Source organism: Symphalangus syndactylus, chromosome 9 (genome assembly GCF_028878055.3).
Source record: "Symphalangus syndactylus isolate Jambi chromosome 9, NHGRI_mSymSyn1-v2.1_pri, whole genome shotgun sequence".
Classification (NCBI taxonomy): domain Eukaryota; kingdom Metazoa; phylum Chordata; class Mammalia; order Primates; family Hylobatidae; genus Symphalangus; species Symphalangus syndactylus.
Window position 1 is genome coordinate 59,704,491 of NC_072431.2, and position 8,983 is coordinate 59,713,473.

Consider the following 8,983-nt stretch of genomic DNA (forward strand, 5'->3'; position numbering starts at 1 on the left):
ACTGCATTAGGTTTCTAGTAACAAATGCTCCTGGCGGATGCGGAGATCGGTACAAGGATTGTTTCCAGGCAATAGTTACTCAGGGAAATGGAGGGCTGGGAAGCTGAGATTGGTTACGGGGCCAGATTGGGGCTGAACGCAGTGAAAACACAGGGGTCTTGGGGGATCCTGGCAGGCCTGGTGTGCAGTGATAACTTCAACAGTTGGCTGAGGTATCTGTTGTGGTATATTGGAATGAAGTGCCCATTGAAGGTGTTGACTTAAAAAAAAGTCACAAAGCCAGGCGCGGTGGCTTAAGCCTCTAATCCCAGCACTTTGGGAGGCCGAGGTGGGCGGATCACAAGGTCAGGAGTTCGAGACTAGCCTGGCCAATATGGTGAAACCCCGTCTCTACTAAAAATACAAAAATTAGCTGGGTTTCATGGCGCGTGCTTGTAATCTGAGCTACTCCGGAAGCTGAGGCAGGAGAATCGTTTGAACCCGGGAAGCGGAGGTGGCAGTGAGCCGAGATCGCGCCACTGCCCTCCAGCCTGCTGACAGAGCGAGACTCCGTCTCAAAAAAAAAAAAAAGTCACAAAATGGGTTATTTAATTTAAAAGGAGAGCTTGGGTCAGGCTCAGTGGCTCACACCTGTAATCCTAGTGCTTTGGGAAGCTGAAGTGGGAGGATCTCTTGGGGCCAGGGATTCTAGACCAGCCTGGGCATGGCAGCAAGATCCTACCCGTACCAAAAAAAAAAAAATTAGCCAGGCATGGTGACATGTGCCTGTAGTTGCAGTTACACAGGAGGCTGAGGCAGGAGGATGACTGGAACCCAGCTATGATGGTGCCACTGCATTGCAGCATGGGTGACAGAGTGAGGCTCGGTCTTTTTTTTTTTTTTTCTTTTTTTAGAGGGAGTCTTGCTCTGTTGCCCAGGCTGGAGTGCAATGGCACAATCTCAGCTCACTGCAACCTCTGCCCCCCGGGTTCAAGCGATTCTCCTGCTTCAGCCTCCTGAGTAGCTGGGATTACAGGTGCCTGCCACCATGCCTGGCTAATTTTTGTATTTTTAGTAGGGATGGGGTTTTGTCATGTTGGCCAGGCTGGTCTCCAACTTCTGACCTCAAGGATCTGCCCAACTCGGCCTCCCAAAGTGCTGAGATTACAGGTGTGAGCCACCGCGCCCAGCCTGGAGGTCTATATTTGGGCTGAGTCCTAGAGCCTATGCTTTTGAGGCAGAGCCAACACAGAGGAAGCAGGTAAGGGAGGGGCTTTGTGTGGGGTTGGAGGTGGCTGCTGCAGGACAGGGCACAGCATAGCCACAGTGGCCTCACTCCAATTGGCTTTACTGGCTCTCACAGTACAGATCCCCTCAGGCAAGACCCCAAATGTAGTAAAATGTAGATTCATCTACAGTGAGACCCAGTGAGGAAACAGCAGGTGCATAGACTAGTAGAAAAATAAAGTGACTGGAATCACAGCATTGCAGCCTCTGAGGCCAAAGGCTCCAGAGATTGGGTTAAGGAGCAGTCCTGTGCTGCCCCCAGGACTGTGGTGGGAGCAGTGGCAAAGTGGCAGCTCCCAGGACTGGGGCAAGCCGGGCAGATTCCTCAATCCCTTTGTGGAAGTGAAGGCAACTCTATCTTGGACGCTGATCTGCCATGTTGACTTATCATTAACCCTAGTTCTGGGAAAGCCTCTAAGATTTTATTTTTTTGAGATAGAGTCTCACTCTGTCATGCCAGCTGGAGTACAGTGGCCCGATAGCAGCTCACTGCAACCTCTGCCTCCCAGGTTCAAGCGATTCTCCTGCCTCAGCCTCCTAAGTAGCTGGGATTACAGGTGCCCATCACTATGCTCGGCTAATTTTTGCATTTTTAGTAGACAAGGGGTTTCACCATGTTGGCCAGGCTGGTCTTGAACTCCTGGACCTCAGGTGATCCGCTTGCCTCGGCCTCCCAAAGTGCTGGGAATACAGGCATTAGCCACTGTGCCTGCCCTAGACTGCCTTTGTATGACTAACAGATTAGCCACAAGATTAGAAATTATGGTTTAGGAGTCACGCAGCTGGAGGCTACAAAATTCTTACCCTTCCTAACCCACTCCTAAAATCAGTGCTTGAAAATTTTTTTTTTTTTTTTTTTGAGATAGAGTTTTGCTCTTGTCACCCAGGCTGGAGTGCAATGGTGTGATCTCAGCTTACTGCAACCTCTGCCTCCCAGGTTCAAGCAATTCTCCTGCCTCATCCTCCCAAGTAGCTGGGATTATAGGTGCCCACCACCATGCCCGGCTAATTTTTTGTATTTTTAGTAGAGAGAGGGTTTTGCCTCAGGTGATCTGCCCGCCTCGGCCAAAGTGCTGGAATTACAGGCGTGAGCCACTGCGTCCAACCTAGTGCTTGAGATATTTTGCAGACCTTGCACTTGATGGATTGGCTGGCACCACCCAGATGGATAAACTGGCTCAACCATCTCGTGGCCCCACCACTCAGGAACTGACTCAGCGCAAAAGGACAGCTTCAGCTCACTGAGAATTCATCTCCAACTCAACCAATCAACACTCTTGACTCACTGGTCTTCCCCCACACACCAAATTATATTTAAAAACCCTGATCCCCGAATGCTCGGGGAGACTGATTTGAGTAATAATAAAACTCAGGTCTCCAGCACAGCTGCCTCTGTGTGAATTATTTTCCATGGCAATTCCCCTGTCTTGATAGATCGGCTTTGCCTAGGCATCGGACAAGGTGAACCTGTTGGGCAGTTCTACTCTTCCTTGGGCCCCTCAGCTTCCTTGGACTTTGGGGATAGGTTTGCATAGACCTGCCCACCTCAGAACATCCTTCTCCTATTGTAACTGCCCAAGGGGTTCACCTTGCCCGCAGCCGAGACACAGCCGATTTATCAAGACAGGGGAAGTGCAATAGAGGAAGATAATTCACCCAGGGCCAGCTGTGCCAGAGACTGGAGTTTTATTATTACTCAAATCAGTCTCCCTGAGTCGAGGATCAGAGTTTTTTAAATTTTTCTTCTTTTGAGACAGAGTCTCGCTCTGTTGGCCAGGCTGGAGTGTGGTGGCGCAATCTCTGTTCACTGCAACCTCCACTTCCCAGGTTGAAGTGATTCTCCTATCTCAGTCTCCCTAGTAGCTGGGACTACAGATGCCCACCACCACACCCAGCTAATTTTTGTATTTTTAGTAGAGAAAGGGTTTCACCACATTGGCCAGGCTGGTCTTGAACTCCTGACCTCAAATGATCCACCCACCTCAGCTTCCCAAAGTGCTGGGATTGCAGGTGTGAGCTTTTACAGAGTTTTTAAGGATAATTTGGTGGGTAGGGGCCAGTGAATGGGGAGTGCTGGCTGGTTGGCTGGTGGTTGAAATCACAGGAACTCAGAAGCTATTCTCTTCTGCTGAGTCAGTCCCTGCGTGGGGGCCACAGATCTGGTTGACAAGTCCAGGTGGGGCCATCCGGTTGTTAGAAATGCAAAAACCTGAAAAGCCATCTCAAAAGGCCGCTCTTAGGTTCACAATAGTGATGTCACCTTCAAGAGTGATTGGGGAAGTTGCAAATCTTATTACCTCCAGAATAATGGCTGGTAATACTTAGAATTCCAGCCCTTCTTATTCTAACTTGATGGCTGGTGGCCTTTCTTTCATTTTACAGGAACAATTTAGCTTTGGGGAAGGGCTATTATATTTAGTTTAAACTACAAGCTAAATTCCTTCCCAAGGCTAGTTCCGCCTACACCCAGGAATGGATGAGGACAGTTTAGACGTTAGAAGCAAGATGGGGTTGGTTAGGTCTGATGCGTTTCACTGTTATAATTTCCTTAGTTATAATTTTGCAAAGGCAGTTTCTCTGTTCTCCCACCAGGGGTTGTGGAAAGGGAAGGTCGGGTGTCAGAGAAGGGTCTTTCAGGCTAGAGTGAGGCCTCTATTCTTGGGGTGGGTAGTTGGAGACCAGGACAGAGGAGTGCCCCTGTTTAGACATGGCCTTGTGAGGGCTGGCCTCTGGCTATTCTAAGCACAACAAGCCTCACCCCCACTTATCCTCACCTGGGGGTCCTCTTCCTTCAAGGCTGGGACACCCCAGGAGGGACATGGATGACGACACAAAAGCAACTCTCATTTCCTAAATGTCCTTGAGTTTCAGGCATGGGTACTGCTTCTCCAAAGTCCCCTGAATACAGGGACACGGGTGCAGTCACATGACTTAGGCCTTTTTTTCTTTTCTTTTCTTTTTTTTGAGTCAGAGTCTTGCTCTGTCCCCCAGGCTGGAGGGCAGTGGCACGATCTCGGCTTACTGCAACCTCCGCCTCCTGGGTTCAAGCGATTCTCCTGCCTCAGCCTCGTGAATAGCTGGGATTACAGTTGCCCACCACCACACCCAGCTAATTTTTGTATTTTTAGTAGAGATGGGATTTCACCATCTTGGCCAGACTGGTCTTGAACTCCTGACCTCATGATCCACCTGCCTCGGCCTCCCAAAGTGCTGGGATTACAGGCGTGAGCCACCCTGCCCGGCCAATTTAGACCTTTAACTCTGCCATAACTCCTTTTCTTTAAAACATTGATTTTTTTTCTTTGATTTTTGAGACAGGGTCTTACCCTGTCACCCAGGCTGGAGTGCAGTGGCCCGGCCCGATCTTGGCTCACTCTGCAACCTCCACTCCCCAAACTCAAGGGATCATCCCACCTCAGCCTCTGGAGTCCCAAATAGCTGAGACCACAGGCACATGCCACTACATCTGACTATTTTTTTATTTTTATTTTTTGTATTTTTAGTACAGACAGTCTTGCTATGCTGCCCAGGCTGGTCTAGAACTCCTGAGCTCAAGAATCCGCCCACCTTGGCCTCTCAAAGTGCTGGGACTACAGGCCTGAGCCACTGTGCCCGGTCTGGAGTCTGCATTTTTAACGAGATCTCAGGTCATTTGTGTCCACACTGAACTTTGAGAAGCTCTGATTTATTTATTTATTTAGATAAAGTCACAATCTGTCACCCAGGCTGGAGTGCAGTGGTGAGATCTCAGCTCACTGCAACCTCTGCCTCCCAGGTTCAAGTGCCTCTCCTGCCTCAGCCTCCAAGTAGCTCCAAGATTACAGGCACCCACCACTACTCCTGGCTGATTTTTGTATTTTTTGTAGAGACGGGGTTTCACCATGTTGGCCAGGCTGGTCTTGAACTCCTGACCTCAAATGATCCACCCGACCTCAAGTGATCCGCCCATCTTGGCCTCCCAAAGTGCTGGGATTACAGGCATGAGCCATTGTGCCCAGCCCAAGAAGCTCTGATTTAAAATGCAGTACTCAATAAATTCATGAAGAAGGCAGTTGAAACAATCTCTAATATAGGTGACAGTTTAGAGTTTATAAAATAATTCCATATTTGTTTTTTCATTTTATCTTTTTTTGTTTTGTGTTGCTTGTTTTGAGACAGAGTCTCACTCTGTCGCCCAGGCTGGAGTACAGTGGCGCAATCTCGGCTCAGTGCAACTTCCACCACCTGGGTTTAAATGATTCTCCTGCCTCAGCTTCCCGAGTAGCTGAGATTACAGGCACCCGCCGCCACGTCCGACTAATTTTTGTAATTTTAGTAGAGATGGGGTTTCACCACGTTGGTCAGGCTGGTCTTGAACTCCTGACCTCAGGCAATCTACCTGCCTGGGCCTCCCAAAGTGTTGGGATTACAGGCATGAGCCACCACACCCAGCATACTTGAGTAATTTCCTTTTTTTTTTTTTTTAGATGGAATCTTGCTCTGTTGCCAGGCTGGAGTGCAGTGGCACGATCTCGGCTCATTGCAACCTCCTTCTCCTGGGTTCAAGTGATTCTCCTGCCTTAGCCTCCTGAGTAGGTGAGACTACAGGCGCACGCCACCACGCCCAGCTAATTTTTGTATTTTTAGTGGAGACAAGGTTTCACCATGTTGGCCAGGATGGTCTCAATCTCTTGACCTTGTAATCCACCTGCCTTGGCCTCCCAGAGTGCTGGGATTATAGACGTGAGCCACCGTGCCCGGCCAGGAGTGCTGTCTTTTTATTAACTCCTGTATGTCCTTAGTTACCAGTGAAGCCTTTTGTTATAGCAGAGTAGCCTGCCTTACCCATAGAAGGGTCTTCTGTGTTCCACAGAGTATAATGTTGTCCGGGGGCTTTGCCTGAACAGTTCTGAGACATGGGCATTCAAGTTGCAATGTAAGTGAATGAGTCATAGTTTTCTTTCCAATGCACAGGGCTTCAGTATTCTACTTGGTCACCTGGTCCAAAGATCTTTGAGGCGCGTTCTGTCTGCAACATATTTGCCCAGCATCTCCTGGGTGGCTCCACTTCTAAAATGGATAACACTTCCTTTACTGGCCCGGCTGTTGTTGCTGTGGTTGTTGTGGCCTCATCAGTTTCCATCTCAGAGGGCAACACTCTTAGCCATGTTCATTTGTGAAATCCTTGGCTCAGCTACTATGAAACAGTGGAAAGAGCTGGGGTCCAGGTCTGTCCCTTCCTCTAACTTGCAGGGTAACCCTAGACTAGTCATTTTTTTATCTTCTCCCCAATTCTACTCTTCCTGCTCCATCAAGGCCTAAGTATGTACATCTGAGGAAGGCTAAATAATGGCCCCCAAAGATATCAGGTCCTGATCCCCGGAACCGGTGTTACTTTATTTGGAAAAAGCGGTCTCTGCAAATGTGATTAAGGATCTTTTTTTTTTTTTTTGAGATGGAGTCTCGCTCTGTTACCCAGGCTGGAGTGCAGTGGCGCATTCTCGGCTCACTGCAAGCTCCGCCTCCCGGGTTCACACCATTCTCCTGCCTACAGGCTCCTGCCACCATGCCCGGCTAATTTTTTTGTATTTTTATTAGAGACGGGGTTTCACCATGTTAGCCAGGATGGTCTCGATCTCCTGACCTCGTGATCCGTCCACCTCCGCCTCCCAAAGTGCTGGGATTACAGGCGTGCACCACTGTGCCCAGCAAAGGATCTTTTTTTTTTTTATTGAGATGGAGTCTCACTCTGTTGCATGGGCTGGAGTGCAGTGGCACCATCTCAGCTCACTGCAACCTCCGCCTCCTGGGTTCAAGCGATTATCCTGCCTCAGCCTCCTGAGTAGCTGGAATTACAGGTACGTGCCACCAGGCCTGGTTAATTTTTGTATTTTTAGTGGAGACAGGGTTTTGCCATGTTGGCCAGGCTGGTCTCGAACTCCTGACCTCAGGTGATTCGCCCACCTCTGACTCCCAAAGTGTTGGGATTACAGGCGTGAGCCACTGTGCTTGGCCCGATTAAGTATCTTTAGATGGGAAGATAATCCTGGAGTATCCAAGTGGGCTCTAGAAGATGCAGTTAGAAGTGTCAGTACAAGAGAGTGAGAAGGAGATCTGAGACAGATACCTAGAGAAGGCAATGTGGGAGCTGGGCGTGGTGGCTCACGCTGTAATCCCAGCACTTTGGGAGGCTGAGGCACATGGATCACCTGAAGTCGGGAGTTCGAGACCAGCCTGACCAACATGGCGAAACCCTCCAAAATACAAAAATTAGCCAGGTGTGGTGGCAGGCACATGTAATCCCAGCTACTCAAGAGGCTGAGGCCGGGCGCAGTGGCTCACGCCTGTAATCCCAGCACTTTGGGAGGCCGAGGTGGGCGGATCATGAGGTCAGGAGATCGAGACCATCCTGGCTAACATGGTGAAACCCCGTCTCTACTATAAATACAAAAAATTAGCTGGCTTGGTGGCAGGCGCCTGTAGTCCCAGCTACTTGGGAGGCTGAGGTGGGATAATGGCATGGCGTGAACCCGGGAAGCAGAGCTTGCAGTGAGCTGAGATTGCGCCACTGCACTCCAACCTGGGTGACGCAGCGAGACTCCATCTCAAAATAAATAAATAATAATAAAAAAAAAAGAGGCTGAGGGATGAGAACTGCTTTAGAGCCCGTGGGGCGGAGGTTGCCGTGAGCTGGGATCACGCCATTGCATGGTAGCCTGGGCAACAGAGCAAGACTCTGTCTCAAAAATAAAATAATAAGGCCGGGCACAGTGGCTCACTCCTGTAATCCCAGCACTTTGGGAGGCTGAGGTGAGCGGATCACGAGGTCGAGAGATCGAGACGACGCTGGCCAACATGGTGAAACCCCGTCTCTACTAAAAATACCAAAAAAGCCCGGCATGGTGGCAGGTGCCTGTAATCCCAGCTACTTGGGAGGCTGAGGCAGGAGAATCGCTTGAACCCGGGAGGCAGAGGTTGCAGTGAGCCATGATCGCGCCATTGCACTCCAGCCTGGGCAAAATGAGTGAAACTCTGTCTCAAAAACTATATATATAAATAAAATAAAATAATATAATATAAGTCAGCGGGCGGCGGCTCATGTCTGTAATCCCAGTACTTTGGGAGGCCGAGGCAGGAGGATCACCTGAGGTTGGGAGTTCGAGACCAGCCTGACCAACATGGAGAAAACCCGTCTCTACTAAAAATACAAAATTAGCTGAGCGTGGTGGCACATGCCTGTAATCCCAGGTACTTGGGAGGCTGAGGCAGGAGAATTGCTTGAACCCGGGAGGCAGAGGTTGCAGTGAGCCAAGATCGCTCCATGGCACTCCAGCCTGGGCAACAAGAGTGAAACTCTGTCTCTAAAATAAAATAAAATAAAATAAATAAAATAAAAAAATAAAATAAAATAAAGATCTGGCCACATTAATTTTCCATGAAAAAATCTGTCAGTGGCACATTAATGCCTGTAAGATGATGCCAAACTCCTTGCCTGGCCTGAGGTGCTCTTCACCGTCTGGTCCCTCATCTTCTCCCTCATGCTCAAATACACAAACATACATGCACACATTGACCCTCCTATGTTCACAATCGCTCTCACATACACACTCACACTCACTTGAGCCATGCTGCACTACAGAGTTCCTGTGATTGGGCTGTTTTACTTCTGTGAGTTTCACGAGCTCCTGTGACATCTCTCATAGAAAGAAAGTTGTTTCATCTCAACACATGTGTGGCA